At 41.1% G+C, this 16537-nt stretch overlaps 1 long non-coding RNA gene across 1 annotated transcript in view; it reads right to left on the bottom strand.

Moving 5' to 3' along the window:
* Positions 1–511: 511 nt before the first annotated feature.
* Positions 512–16537, bottom strand: part of LOC142181221 (uncharacterized) — a 37386-nt gene continuing 21360 nt past the window's right edge. The window contains exons 2-3 of the long non-coding RNA XR_012709742.1: positions 1550–1643; positions 512–1449 (exon numbers count right to left, since the gene is read on the bottom strand). This is a non-coding gene — a long non-coding RNA (uncharacterized LOC142181221). The remainder of the gene's footprint in view (positions 1450–1549; positions 1644–16537) is intronic.

Below are 16537 nucleotides of genomic sequence, written 5' to 3'. Positions count from 1 at the left end.
AGAAAATAAGAAGGGATTTCAAAGCTCACTACCAGCTTTAAAAATTGCAAATCACAGTGTGGCCAGAACATACCAAAGATAGCATGATGTAAAGTGGGATAAAGTGCCGACAAAAGTTCCATCGGCGGAATGATTAAGTCATTTCATGGAACATGTAGAGGTTAAGTTAAAGGGGTCAGAAGTTTGAAACAACGGTTCAGGTATAGAACAGGCAGGTCATACAAAGTCATAGGGGTTTGAAAGTCAGCCGGAAGTCAGGCGGTTCTTAGCTAGTTCAGAGGAAACTAATCAAAAAAAGCACGGCAACGGAGAAACCTTCAGCAACGAATGCCATCAACTAACCACCACATTTTAAACTAACAAGATATTTTCGTTGATTGAAACAGGGGCAGAAAGTTCCGTTTGTTTCAGGGAAACCCTCCGTAAAGAAAGGCGAGCACCAAATAGGTTTGACGGTAAACTCTTAGGTCCCGCCTGGATAATGGGATTTAATTTGAAGTACTCAGGACCCTCTTGGAAAATGGGACCTAGTTTAAAATTCAAAACAATCACGAGTAGTAAAATCTGGCATTTATGTACCCCCAAGGAATATAAGGTTGTTTCAAAGTTTGCATGTTTAAGAAAAGATTCAATTAAGAGTTGTCAGGACCCTCGTGGAAAATGGGACCTAGTGTAAAATTCATAAATAGAATAATCTAGCATAAATGTATCCCAAAGGAATATAAGTTGGCCTAGAAGTTTGCATGTTCAAGATAGGATTCAATTAGGAGTTTTCAGGACCCTCCTGAATAATGAGACTTAGCTTTAAGATTTCGATTAGATAACAACATTTAACGTAAGTTCTGGTGTAGGGTAATATAATTTAGCCGTAAATGTGTCACTTTTAAGTTAATACTTGATTTTTGATTTTCAGGACCCTCCGGGGTAATAAGACCCTGCTTTCAAATTCTTAGTAATATTTGGTAATATGATTCAGTTTAACACTAACAGATGCACCTAGCACCAAACCGGGGCAGAAGTTTTCTTTGTTTTGTCTGTTTTTTTGTAATCAGGCGCCCACCTGGAGAACAAGGGAATACATTTTCAAGTTCAGTAATCAGACGCCCACCTGGAGAACAAGGGAATACATTTTCAAGTTCAGTAATCAGGCGCCCACCTGGAGAACAAGGGAATACATTTTTCAAAGTTTGGCAATCAGGCGCCCACCTGAAGAACAAGGGAATACATTACAAAGTTTCAGCTAATCAGGCGCCCACCTGAAGAACAAGGGAATATATTTTCAAGTTCAGTAATCAGGCGCCCACCTGGAGAACAAGGGAATACATTTTCAAGTTCAGTAATCAGGTGCCCACCTAGAGAACAAGGGAATACATTTTCAAGTTCAGTAATCAGGCACTCACTTGAAGAGCAAGGGAATACATTTCTCAAGTTCAGTAATCAGGCGCCCACCTGGAGAACAAGGGAATACATTTTTCAAATTTTGGCAATCAGGTGCCCATCTGGAAAACAAGGGAATACATTTTTCAAAGTTTGGCAATCAAGTGCCTACCTAGAGAATAAGGGAATACATTCAAGTTTCAGCAATCAGGCGTCCACTTGGAGAACAAGGGAATACATTTCAAGTTCAGCAATCAGGCGTCCACCTGGAGAAAGGGAAAACATCTCAGACTACAAATTCAAGGTGGCAACAAGGGGATTCCACCGGGAGAATACAAGTCAACAGGAACCATAAGAGCAAGTTTGAAGATATAGATAGGATTTTGTAATGCATCATAGATCATAGTCTATTCTAGCTTCTTTTTATTTTATCATGGTGTAATAAGGGGATTCATTAAGCAATAGCAGCAGCAGCAGCAACAACAGTGAAATCACAGCTTCATGGTAGTCCCAGCTACCAAACGTTGCCAAACTACACTGGCCTGATTCCTTTATAGCCAAGGATATGTAGGCAACTTCAGAATCAGGGTGCGGTCAAATTTTTCAAAAATGCTTCCCACGGAGTATTCAAACGGGCAAAAATCGCTCGTATCCGCTCACTTTATCTTTGCACGAAAACTCTTCGTGTTTCCGAGCAAAGAGGGCCAGCTGTGAGCACGTGATTTTTGCCCTATATGAATTACTCCCATAATTTCAAAACAAAATAATTTCTTTTCATTATTTGCAATTTTATGGATTTTCGTGGCATTTTATGTTAAATGTTTGCATTTGTCTGTGCATGTATATTTTATTTAACTAATGAAAAATTCAAAAATACGTACATTTGCATTTAGGATTTAATTTGACATTTTAGGATTAATTAATTAATTAAATTGTTTTATAAAAAGGAAAATCACAAAAATAGTTTATTTTTGCGCATTTGAATTTCGTCGCTTGCTTTAATTTGGGAATTAAATAATTGTGATAATTATTATTAGTTAATTTAATTTGATAAGGATTATTTTATTAGGGATTAATTTAGGTTTAATTTTTAAATTTTAATTTAAACAAATTTTGGAAAATTGAATTGAAAAGGAAAAGGGAATAAAATAAGAAGAGAATCAGATCTGGGCCATTAATTCAAAGCCCAAATGTTACCCATCATCCCTTACCTGGCCCAAAACCACCCTGACCTAGTGCAGTCCCCCTTAATCAAAACGACGTCGTTTAATTAACTTTGATCTGAGTCGTTGATCGTTCCCAATCCAACGGACGGGAACTGGGTTCCCGTTAATATTTATAGGTCTGAATCCTTCCCCCCCCCTAGCTCAGTCATCTCTTACACCAGAGACCCAGTGTAAACCCTAATAGCTGCCACCTTTTCCCACCGTCCTCCGGTGGTGGCGCCACCACCTTTCCCCACCAAATCAACACCCTAGTGCCTCTTCGACCCCCTTTCCCCAAATTTGTGGCCATCTCCCCTCGAATCTGTCTGGAACTCGTCGAATGTTGAATCTGAAGCTCGAGCTTTTGAAGCCAAATCCAAACCTGTACATGCAGAGTTGTTCCTTGATAAAGAACAAGTACTCGACGTCATTTAGGAGTGCCAAGCCCCAGGTTCGAGTTTTAGTTGGTGAGTCCTTCCTTCGTTTCTTGGTTCATCTCTCCTCCTCTTTCTGGTCGATTCAATTGAAACTCGTTTAATTGTGTTATTTGAGACTTGATCATGTTCTTGTGCTCTTCGTTAAGTTTTATTCCCAAATTGGTTTCTTTAACTGTTTTGATCCATTAAGCATGACTTTGTTAGTACCTCGATTTAATTATTCCAAACCCGCTTAGGGTTGATTTTGCTGTGTCAACTTTGTTATTATTGATCTTGTCTACTTTTAATTCATAATTGTCAAGGTAATGGTCAGCACAGAGTCAAATTGTTTATTCGTGTTACTGTCACATAGTTTTGTTGGGGTTTTCGGGTCAGAGTTCGAGTTTCTGAATGTTCATTTGGACTGATTTGGAACCAGCCTTGGGCTTTTTGAGTCATTTATGACCCAATTCAAGATGCCTGGTTATTTTGAGCCCAGGTTTGTTTGGTTAGCAAGGTAAATAAGAGGGGCATGGGGGATAGTTTGGGTATTTGGTTGAGGGAATCTTTCTGATACCAGAAATAGGAAGCTTCTAGCAGGGGTTTTAATTTGAATTTCAGATTGTTAGTAAGTTAGCTTGGTTAACAAGTCAAAATTTTAGGGATCTCTAAGCTAAAAGCAAATTTGAAAAGGGCTTAAAAGGGTAGAACTAAAATCTGAAAGGTTGCCCTATTTGCTTGCCTATAAAGGCACCTTTTTTTGCTGAAAAGGCAGAAATGGAGAGATAAAAATCCTGCAAAAGTGAAACGGCTGAAAACTGTGGAAGCACACTAATTTCTCTACATTTTTGTGAAAAATTGTTCAAAATTCTGATTAGTTTGAAATTTCTGATCCTCTTCATTAGTTAGAATCTCTTGAAAACCTCTAATTCTGCATCTGGGTTGAAGAGGGTTTGATTTTGGGATTTTGAAAGTTGGGTTTGATCTTGTTTTGTGCGGAGTACTGTCTAGTTGCTGTTTCAGTTTGAATTCCTGGGTTTTTGGCTGATTTCAACACTGTTTCATCGCTGTCCTGGTTCTTATTGCAGACTGATTTCTGCACTTCTCTTGTTTCCCCTTTCATTTCCAGGTATTTTCGGCACTATGGATATCACATGAGTGCAATTTGAAGTTTGGATCTAGAATGTGATGAAATCTGATGCTATTTGTTATTGAGCTTTATTTCTCATTCTTTCAACTTCATGCACAACATGTAATACTTAGCTTTAGAAAGATTCTGATTAGTATATTTATCAATGAATAGAATGTAATCAAAATCTAGAACATGTTAGTTTATTAAGTATTGTCCTCTTACGTTTTTTATCAAACTCTATAGTTAGTTTGGATTTCTTTGTCCTGTTTACTTATTTCTGTCTTTACCTGTTGAATTTGGTTTGTACTAGTGGATAAATTATGAGTTTAGATCCTTTGGTTTACATTAGTTAGCATCGAAATATTTTCAGTCAAGTTGTATGTGTTACATCTGTGCTAGTTCAGCTGAAGTCAGTGATTCATTTGGTGTTGATTTCTTGATTTTGAGCTTTACCAATAAAGGCTGAAATATAACCTCTCTTTTGGATTATAGATCAGTAAATGTGCTCCTTTTCCCAGTCATTTTGAGGATATGCATGATGTTGGTCAAAAGTGACAAGGTAAATGAATGCTAGATAACAAAAGGGGTCATTGTATGATTAGATATCAATTGACGTTAAATATGCTTTGGTATTTGTGTAAAAGACGATCAGTATTTGCTTCAATTTTCATGCAACAATATATTTTGCAACTATGAATTTGAATGCCTTGATGTTTTGTGCCATGTGAGGACTTGATCTTGAGTCTCCAGTTTGATGAAGCTGGTCCATTCTCAAGCTTGGGCTCTCTTTTTGGGCCTAGCGTGGACTATTGTGAGATTGGCGTTTTTAGGCGGTATTGCACTTTGTAGGCTATTGGGCCTCACGCTAGGCCCAGGGTTTTAAGTACACCGTATCTCGTTTTATTATGAGTCCACCGTTTAATGAATTAAGCTTAAACTCTTAAGCACAAGGGTAATTTGAAGTCCTTTAGCTTTTTCCTTAATCAATTGTTTCTTTTAAAGTTGGGAATGAGGTGCGCCGTGCCAAGTAAAATCTTAAAATGCATGATCCTCACTTAATTAATTTTGTTTATCCTTAGAAATCGAGGCGTTCCATTTAGCAAATTTTCATAGCCCTCGCAAAGTTGCAAATTCGTAGTTGCTCTAGGTGCGCTATTTTAACAATTTACCTTCCTAAACCCGGGTGCGCATTTATGTGACCCAAATCGAAATCACAACGATGTTAAAATATGTCAAAGACCACGGGCGCATTTATGTGACGCGGTTTGAGACGTATTTTAATGACGTTGCAATTTTCTCTAAAAATGAATAAAAGCGGTTGAAAAATTAAAATTTGCGTAGGTTGATAATTGTTTAAAATTAGATGATTAAGCCGAATATAACAGTTGAGCGACCGTGCTAGAACCACGGAACTCGGAAATGCCTAACATATTCTCCCGGGTTAAAAGAATTCCTTACCCGGATTGCTGGTTCGCGTACTGTTAAAGAGAGTCAATCTTTTCCTTGATTCGGGATTCAATCGGTGACTTGGGACACCATAAATCTCCTAAGTGGCGACTCTGAAGCTTTAGTAAATAATCCCGATTCGATTTTCCTTTAATTGGAAAAACTCCCTTATATATTCCCTTCTCGGGGGTGTAGGTGAAAAGGAGGTGTGACAGTAGAGACCCCTCGAGGTTGAACAACGATTTGGTAAAGGCATTATTGGCCTGCCGGGGGGGCCGTCTTGCCATGGCAGAGGTCTTCGGGGTCGAGCATTACCTCGAGACCGAAGGTGGTGTTGATGGTCGGTGCCTTTGATCGGTATTGACTCGTCCCGACCCTTCTCTCATGCGATCGTGAGGTTGCTTCCGCCTCCCGGGGGTCCTCGGTATTCGCTAACTCTGTGATGCGGGCGAGTCATGCCCTCAACAGTTGCTTATTCGGGGCATGGAAAAGGCCGGTTATGGCGATAGATGAGATGTATGCTTCATGATCATAAAGGAGATTTTATCGGGATGAAATAAGCCTGTGCTTCTAAGGAGAGTGCATCATTCGAGCACGTCTTTCCAAAGTCCTTAGTACTGGAACGGCGGTTCCTTTGGACAACAATGGTTGGGCCATCAGGAGGATGCTCGATCGTTGAGTTGGTTTGTCAACTTTACGTCGTGGTAGGTTTCCGCATGGTCCCCCCGTGTCTTGGGTCTTTGAGTTGTTCCGTCAAGGGGCTGTACTTCGGGGGGCCTAGATTTCGCTTTACAGAAACCTTTTGGTGAGGCGGGAGTCTCTTTGTGGTATGAGTTTCGCCTTTTAGGCCTTGGAGCCTATCGAGATAAGAGTATCTGAATTGTCAAAATGCAAGCTTCGAGTTTCGACCCGAGTGGATATAATTGTGAAGTTGTAGCTTGATTCTTCAAAAGTCCGGGTTGGGAACAACCGATATCTGGACTAGCAAAGTGCTATGGTGGATCGAGGATGATGAAGGAGTGGCGATTTGTTGCCTATGATTGGGCCGGGTCGGAACGGGCCTTCGAGGGACGCGTTCGCCGTAGTTCTACGAGACAGATGTTTGAAGAGACCTATGCCAGGGGTTCCATCCTTCTGGTAGAATTTTGTTTGGGCGACGGGTCGGGCATTATACCTGGCGTGTTTATTGCCAATGCCCTAGAGAACGAGGCTGGGGTTGGCAGGCCGTAGCCCTTTAAGGGGTGGAGCGTAGATTTTGCCACTTTTTATTTTGCTATTTATGGAGTATGCTTATAGATGCAGAGCGCACCCTTCGCACGTATATATATAAAAAAAAGAATGAGATAAATCTTGAAGTTTTACCTCCTTTGTATCTCTTCCTGGATAGCCTTTGATCTGGCGGGCTGGCTCCGGTGTTTTGGTGGGATCTTGGATGGCTCGAAACCAGTCAGGAAAGTCCGGGGCTCTAAAATGCGATCCTTGCTGTGATCAGGTGTGGGGGACTTTATATGTTGCCCAGCCGTTTTAGGCTCGGTCCCTGAGTCAGGCCTTTATTTGAGCTTGCCTGCCCTTTGATTTTTTTTGTGCTCGTGCGGGCGGGCGGTGATTGTCTTCATTTTTCTGCCCTCAGAATTTTTGTTGTTTCTGGTGAAGGGCAAGGCGGATGATCCGGAACAGTTCTGGGGCGAGGTTGGCGAAGCCAAATGTGAATTCATCGAGCTGCAGGCGCACGCGGGTGTCCATTCTGAGGCCAAAGAGAGGACTCAGGCCAGGCTTCCGCTTTCGAGGCGTGAATCCAGGCTACTTGTGCGAATGATTCTACTCGGGCGAAGATGAATGTGCTAATAACAGCAAGGAGTATTTGAGGTGTAGATCCCGGAGCGGAATCCTTTGAGGAGATTCATGCCGGGGGCTCCGATCTCTGGGAGATTGGACAAGCCAAAGGAGTAGAGTGCGATGCCAAGTTCCTGCTTTCCGATGCTGATGGCGATGAGGAGGACACTATCGGGCTATAACCTACTAGAAAAGAGCGGAATGATAATTCCATGACTTTTTTGTTGTGTATATAGATATAGACTTCGTTATACGATGCAGGCTGAGGACACGCTTCGTCCTCAATATGTAGCCATAAGAGGGGGAACCCCGCAACTTGTGTCTTCTGTATTTCTGCTCGTTGGAGTTTCAGTTGGGTCAATTCGATCCCGGGTTTGCCCTTGGGCTTTCATACTTTAACCGTCTTCGGGTTCAGTCTCTGAGTCGGGATCCAACTCGAGCTTAATATACCCTTGAGTTTTGCATTTGTTTGGGCCGGCGATGATGATTTTTATTTTCTCCCCTTGGGCGTTTGGTTGTTTCAAAAGTTTTGGGTCCAGTCTCTGAGTCGTGTTGCAACTGGGCCTTTAATTGACCCTAAGGTTCTTCCCTACCTGCATAGGCGGACGGCGATGGCCTTTTATGTTTCGGGTCGAAGTGACCTTACAGATGGGTGGCCCGAACGCTCACTTGGCTAGTGATAGTGGCATTTATGCCGTGTCCTTAGGCATGTTATAGTATAGCCATTTTGCGTCCAATCCCTGGGTCGTGTTGGATCAGAGCCTTAATTGACCCTTTTTGGTAGTCGAGACCTTTCAATATGTTGCCCGGAGGCTTGCCTAGTTTAACTATTTTGGATTCAGTCTCCGAATCGGGTTACTATTTTGGATTCAGTCGATTCCAGTATGTCACGTTCATATGATAATGTAATAAGAATGATAACTTATGTTGTTACTTGGTTGAGTAAGGTACTGGCTGCCCATCGCGGCCTATCAGTTTGGGTCGTGATAGAGACACTCCACTCACGCGCGTAATTCCATTCCTCGGGAAATAGCATGAGTTCCACAGGGATAATGTCAGTCGTCCGGACTCGGACGAATCAACTGACCCACTCTCGATCCCCATCTTCCTTATCATCATCAACAAAGGGCATGGACGAATGGCACCGCAAGGTTACCAGGCCTCGATGATGAAAGGGCCGGTACAACCTGATGAGGTGACTAAGCGTGAATTCAAGCCCAGCCTTCTCCGCAAAGAATCCCATCATCAGCACTACTAGCTAAAATGACGAATGTATCTGCGCCAAAGTAACATGTTACTTTAAACAAAAATCGAGCACGACCCTATCAAGGGGGCCTAGTGCGATTGGATACAAGTACGCTATCCCCTCACCCCATTCGCAGTCTCTCCTCACTATCTCCAGATGTTCCTCTCTTATCGAAGATGTGGTCTACAGAGTAAACTCCCGTGGATCCTGAGCACCGGGAGTGGAAATCTCCTCTCCCTACTAGGCAGGCCCCGAAGTGACAGTCATCACTGTGGTGGAACTAGCAAACTGAAGTAGGAACCTACATGAATACTTTTGCGCTTAAGGTAACGAAGGACTCAATACCAAGGTATAAGGATAACTATCTAAAATAATGGGATCTTCCAAGAAGCGGGAGCCACCCCATATATATGTGGGGAACAACAATGATTCGCCTACCTAGGATAGGCCCCGTGAGGCCTACAGCTCCGGTACAGATCCCGAAGTGGTACCCAACCCCAAAGACCTCCGTCGAAAGGAAGTTAGGCCCCGAAAGGTCAACGACATCATCTCCAGTCCCGAGAAGGTATCCAGCCTCGAAGGCTCCTCTCAATAAGAAAGTAAGCACTTCAAGCTCCGTTCATAAGGGTTCGATCTCAGGACACCACCTGGCCATGAGCAACCTCTCCACAGGAACCCATCTACAATGCCTTAAAAGACTATCTACATCAAGTTCAAAGTAAATCTCCAGGTGCCTGGAGCTGACCTTTACTCAGAGACCACCCTCAAAGATTCCAAGGTTCGATATGCCATCTTCGTGCAGTTTGAGGGTCCCGACAATCCGAGTCTATGGGATCACTTTAGGCTTGGTACGAAGGACCATGGTAGTCTTGGAAAGGAGCCATTTCCGCCAGCCAAACGCTGGAAAGAATATAATTATTGCAACAACAACGGCAGCGGCGACACATCGGTATAATCTCGATCCACAAAGGGAAGCTCAGGCAAGAGGCCACAACATAGCATATAGGAGTGCTGCCAAATGACCTTGAGGCCGTAGAATCCAAACATGGTGATCAACAATAGAGGAAGATGGTAAGAAGAAAAGGGTAAACGAGCAGATGAAGACACTTGGATAGAAAAACAACGCTAGAACACCCCCATTTATAAGAGATAATGATGTGGTCATCGAGGCCTTTGGAAGACTAATCAACGGACACAATTATTGTGTTCTAGAAGAACCAAATCGACGATGGTACTTTCATTTTGGAGAACGGGAATCGACAGTGCATTGAATGATGTCAAAAACACAAGTCTATGGGATGTCCCGATTATTGCAAAAACTCGCGCCATAGGTTGCGTCATCGGTTTGATGTCATCACGAGAAGATCGAGGAGTTGGGTATCAGAGTCGTTTCCCATAGCTTTGTTCAGAGAAATGCGGCAACTATCTGTGTGCGGCAAAATCAGAGGGCCTAATTTCTTGCTATCAAGTCACTTCAGAAGAATGTCTCGAGACCCCGAGGATGTGGAGTTGCGACCGAGTTCCCTCCCTCGAGGCTCGTCGAGGCCCAACTCAAAGATGTCAATGATCGAGGCTAGAGCAAAATGGGGAATTCCCAAGGCACACAGCTAAGTGTGGCAAAGCCGGCCTACCCAGAGCCTGTATCGAGCTGTCGCGTCTATCCGTCCTATCTCCATGCTTTTACAATTAATGTACGTTGTACTATAACGGGATTCCCCTCCTATATAAAGGGAATCCTCACTACTTTGTAAAGGGCTACTGTTTCTTCAACTATTCTACACAAGATCAATAATATCTCTCTCTCTCTCTCTATTTTCTCTTTAACTCACACGCTCGAGACTAACTTTCATTTATTGCCTCCATACTTTTTCTTCATTTATTACTTGATATTGGCCATAAAGAGCCTTCTTTAATTATATCCTTACTATTATTCCCTTCCCGGTTACCCCCAACAGCTCGAGCTCGAGCCCAGGTATCGACCTCGAAGCTCCCTCATCGACCTATCTGAGGCCCAAATAACTGATCTTTCGGCTTGATCATAACTTTATTTTAACTCGCATTTCATCTCTTGTTTTTACACGCCTAGCATCAACTGCTCTAACAATTAGCATAAAAATAGATCACGTATTTTTAGAGTCTCATTTACAAATTCAATTGTTATTGCCATTTTCACGTTAAACACTTAGAAATCCTGCTCCTATGACAATAACAACATTAGCATAAAAGTTGTTAATCTTGTGCATTCAGAAGTCATATTTTAATAATTTTGCAACTCTTGTGTGCACTTAGAAATCATGACTTAGGGATTCTGTTTTTAACAATCCTGCCATTTGCATGTGCATATTTGATACCATGTACTAGGTTCCTGTTTGCATTTTGTTTAAGACACCTAGTTAATTACTAAATCATGAAAAGGTAATAAAAAATAATCTCACATCGTGATGTTTTCTGAATAAAACTGGTAATAATCTCTGCATTCTCATATTCGTATCAACTAGAACAACACGCTCTTATGGTGAAACGACTTCTGAGCTGTTAATGGTTCTGGTAACTATTATGCATGATCCCACTCCTAAGCAAGCCTTAGGAGATGAATCTTTATAAAATGGGAAAACTATTTTTGCATGTGTTTACTGCTTAAAGATTCACGGGTTTAAAATCAGTAGGCAAACTGATTAGGGTCCTGCTGTTGAGTTTATACAATGAAGTTGCATATTTTCTATGTATTGAAACTCACTTAGATATCCCGCTTAGGATTCTGTCTAATAAATTGCCTTGTGTTTGTGTTTGAGACGTGTTGTTTATATACATTATCTCTGGAGGTAAATTTGGGCCTCTTAACTGCTTTTCTTACATTACTTGTTAAAGTTCTATTTGTTCTTGCCTGTGACCTAGAATGTTATCATTTAAAAAAACCGTAGGGGTTTGTCTAAAACCACCTATGTCTAGAGGTCCTAAAATCCCTCAGTAACAGCACGCATAGAGATCGTTAAATAAAACTCGCCAAATAACCTCTAAGGGGTGAGATAAAGGGTAGATATGGATATAATGACTACGCAATAACATCACGTGTAGGTCCTTATTGAGGAGTGATTACCGGACATTGTGTAGGGTGATCCTATAGGCTAACAAACCTAGGACCCCTCTTTCCCAATTCCCGTTATTTAAATAAATTTTACTTTCCTTCATATATGTGCCACTTGTTCAAGTCTTTCCCTTTGTTTCATTACTTAAGTCATACATGTGTTAAATAATTCCAAAACATGTCTTTATTTGCAAGTACGTGTTTAAACTATTTATTTGTTAAAAGGACTAATTCATATAAGTATAAGTTAGGTTGGGACCCACCGTTGTGGACCGCGAGGGATGCCTAACACCTTCCCCTCAAGGTTATTTTGAGCCCTTACCCTAGATCTCTAGTAATGCAAACTAGTCTAAGAGTTAATCACTCTGGGTGCCGTAATGCACCATAATCCGTTAGGTGGTGACTCTTCAAATACCCAAATCCCAAAAGGAAATGAGTTACTACCCCCTCCCCCCCCCCATGAACGTCGGAAGCCGAACTTCTCTGTGTGATGTAAAAGGGGGCGCAACAGTGACGATCAAGAATAAGTACCTGATCCTGAGGATTGATGATTTATTTGATAAGTTACAAGGTTCCAAGTGTTTTTCAAAGATAGACTTGAGGTCCGGGTACCATCGGGTAAGGGTTAAGGAGGAAGATATTCCGAAGACAACATTCAGGATTAGATACGGGCACTTTGAGTTTCATGTTATGTCGTTTGGTTTGACCAATGCCCCAGTAGTATTCATGGATTCGATGAACCGTGTGTTCAGGCCCTTTTTTAAGATCTATTCGTAATCATATTTGTCGATGATATATATTGGTATATTCTCGTTCAGGGGTTGAGCATGCAGATCACTTGCGTACCCTGCTTAGAGTTCTTGAAAAAAGGAAGTTGTATGTGAAATTCTCTAAATATGAGTCCTGGTTGAACTCCGTAGTTTTCCTTGGGCATATCATTTCGGGTGAAGGCATCTAGGTGGATACACAAAAGAGTGAGGCATTTAAGACTTGGCTAGGCCCACAACATCGACGGGGGTTCGTAGCTTCTCCATTTGGCAGATTATTATAAGAAGCTTATAATTGTCTCGCTTAATGTTCCAAAATAACATAAGGAAATCTCGGATGCATGTAAGTTGAAGAAAGATTGTGAATAAGTATAAATAGATATGTGTAGGTCGCAAGCTAAAGTATGGTAAAGCGACAAGGTTTTAGGAAGACACGAGGAAGAATAAGAAAAGATGAGTGAAAAGGTTACGAGAATGGATAAGTCCTTGGGGTTAAGCTCATAAGAGAGCTGATGGCTTCTCTAAGTTATAGAAGGCTCGGTATAACCTGAATGAATTCAAAAGAGCCTAAGACTAGTAACATTTGGAATAAATGAAATGTTGCCCTGGTAGTGGAATAAGGGCGTAATTGTGATAAATAGAGGATGAAGTTTAGGCCTTCAAAAAGGGGAATTTCACGAATTGTAAAAAATTAAAATACCCATGTAAGTCAGAAGGGTGCTATGTTTCAATGGACCGATGCTTGCGAATGGAGTTTCCAGGCATAGAAGGACAGATTAACTTCAACACCGATTCTAACACTCTCAGAAGGGACCGATGGTTAGGTTATCTACTATGATGCTTCGGGCATTAGATTGGGTTGTGTATTGATGCAACATGGTAAGGTTGTATCTTATAGACAACTATATCTTATAGACAACTATGAAAGCATGAGAAAAATTACCCGACCTGCGATTTAGAGTTAGCCGCAGTGATTCATACACTAAAGATGTGGAGGCACTACTTGTAGGGTATTCATGTTGATATCTATATAGATCATAAGAGCCTACAGAAATTCTTCAAGCAAAAGGAATTGAATCTACATCAAAGGAGATGGTTGGAGCTACTTAAAGACTATGACGTTGATATCTTTTACCATTCGGGGAAGGCGAACATAGTAGACGACGCCCTCAGCCGTAGATCTATGGGTAGCCTGTCGTATTTACAGCCAGAAAAGAGGGGAATATCCCATGAGGTTCATCAGCTAGCTAGTCTTGGAGTTCGGTTACTTGACTCAGGTGATATTAGAATTACTCTTCAAGATACGACAACATCCTCTTTAGTAACTGAAGTAAAGGAACTCCAGTAAAAGGATCATGTGTTAGTTCATTATAGGGATACCAACCTCCAGAAGGAGAAACACTGTTTGAAATTATAAAAGATGGAGTCCTCAGATATCGAGGGAGATTATGTGTGCCTAATGTTGCAGGGCTACATCGGTAGGTTATGGGAGAAACTTACTATTCTCGTTACTCTATCCATTCAGGAGCAACAAAGATGTATCATGATATCAGGAAAGTATATTAGTAGGACGATATGAAAAAGGATATAGAAGAATTTGTTGCCTAGTGTCCTAACTGTCAGCAGGTTAAGACTGAGCATCAAAAACCCGGTGGGTTATTGCAAGCTATGGAGATTCTGACTTGGAAATAAGAAGTAATCAATATAGACTTCATCGTAGGTTTACCTCTTACCTAAGATAAGTTTGATTCGATATGGGTGATTGTTGACAGGCTTACAAAGTCAGCCCATTTTCTGCCCGTTAGAACTACATATTCCTCAGAAGATTATGCTAGGCTTTACATTAAGGATATAGTACAACTACATGGTGTCCCTGTATCTATTATCTCGAATAGAGGAGCTCAATTTACAACTAACTTCTGGTGGTCCTTCCAAAAAGGATTGGGGACTCAAGTAAGTCTTAGTACAACATTTCATCCCCAAACAGACGGATAGGCTAAGCGTATTATTCAGACACTGGAGGATATGTTACGAGTTTGTGTAATGGACTTCAAAGGTAGTTGGGATGATCATCCGCTGCTTGTTGAGTTCGCATATAATAATAACTACCATTCCAGTATTCAGATGGCTCCATACAAAGCTCTTTACGGACGGAAGTGTATGTCGCCTATAGGGTGCTTTGATGTTGGAGAATCTGGATTACATGGGCCAGACCTGGTTCATCAAGCCATAGAAAAAGTAAAGTTGATTCGGGATCGACTATTGACAGCTCAGAGTCATCAGAAGTCATATTCTGACGTGCGGCGTCAATATTTAGAGTTCGGGGTCGATGAGTGGGTATTCTTAAAGGTGTCACCTATGAAGGGTGGGATAAGATTTGGAAAGAAAGGCAAACTTATCCCACGGTATATTGGGCCTTGTAGGATCATTCGGAGAGTGGGCCAAGTAGCTTATGAGTTAGAATTGCCCTCGAAATTAGAGTCTGTCCATCCTATTTTTCATGTATCTTGGCGATCCTACCCGAGTGATGCCCACGAATGATGTACATATTACAGTGGACTTGTCATACGAGGAAATTCCGATTTCCGTCTTAGACCGACAAATCCGCAAGCTGCGGAATAAAGAGGTAGCCTCTGTGAAAGTACTTTAGAAAAAAAATAGTGTAGAAGAAATGACTTGGGAGGCCGAGAAAGACATGAAGTCTAGATGTCCCTACTTATTTCCTCATCCAAGGAAGGGTCCAACTGAGACATCATAACCTTAAGGTACGTGTATGGGTTCTTGTGTCAGTTATTGTCATTGGTCGTGTGAGGCCATTGTCGTTATTGATGATTGTGGTTCTATCTGGCGTTGAATTATTAGGTTTCTACAGAAAGGGTTGGTAGTAGTATTGTTACAAAGGCGACTCTGCCAAGATTATATAGATCCCGGAAAGTTAAACATTCGAGGACGAATGTTTCTCAGAGGGGAAGGATATTACATCTCGCATTTTCGTACGTTAAAAGTTTCATCTTCAGTTAATTAACAGAGACTTAGGGATGAGATCATCTTGACGTTAACGTATTTACGCTATTTTTAACAAGCGATAAAAAAGTATCATGAAGGATAAAGGGTACACGAATTAAAGAAAACGAGTTTCGTTGAAAGTGGCTAATTTGGGATGAAATACGGGTCGAGCAATAATACCTGATAATTAGCAACTAGTACCATGCAAGGTACCACATGACCACGGTAGTGTAATATATAAAGTATATTAAAAAAATGAGTAGTATTTTTAGGTAATGTGAGATAATTTTTAAATTATACGGGTAATTGGTTAATTATCGAGTAACGAAACATTACTCAGTTAACTAATAAGTGGATAAAAATTAATGAATTACACGTGGCAAGACACCACAAAATTGGAAATGACTAAGTAGTAACTTTGGCCAGATGGCTACTTATGAGTATAACCAAGACATGACTTACATTTAAGTCTTAGCAAATAAGACTTGTGATCATTATCTAGAAGACTTAGTAAGGAATTCATTAGATGAACCCACATTATGTCTTTTGGTTTAAAACCAAAGACGTTAGAAGCAGAAACCTTATTCCTTTCAACACTTGAAGGAACCAAAAACGTGATTCATTCCAAAAGTTCAAGGAACCAAAAGCAATTTTGTCTGTGAATTTCTAAGAAGTAGGGGCAAATTTCGCTCAATCAATGAAGGTTTTCCAACGGAATATTATACGGAGTTTCCCCTACTCCAGGTATGTTTAGGTCATCCCTTCTTTCTTTTGGCATGGTCCAAATTATACTGAAGAAACGAGAAAATACACAGTTTCATAAATTACTCTATTCATAGAAATATTAGGGGTGTCTATATTTTTGAGTCCCCATGTGAATTATTACGATCTTCTGTTCATGGGTCTCAGAATAATACGTAGTTGAAAAAGTTTATCCGGATGGAATATTGAGAATATTACGTACTTTTCATGCATTGCACCCATTTATACATGTGCATTGACTCATGACCAGATGGCGTCATAT

The sequence above is a fragment of the Nicotiana tabacum genome, chromosome 1, assembly GCF_000715075.1.
Source record: "Nicotiana tabacum cultivar K326 chromosome 1, ASM71507v2, whole genome shotgun sequence".
Taxonomy (NCBI): Eukaryota; Viridiplantae; Streptophyta; class Magnoliopsida; order Solanales; family Solanaceae; genus Nicotiana; species Nicotiana tabacum.
The sequence above is the reverse complement of the archived record's forward strand: the minus strand, read 5'-3'. Positions and strand labels throughout refer to the sequence as shown.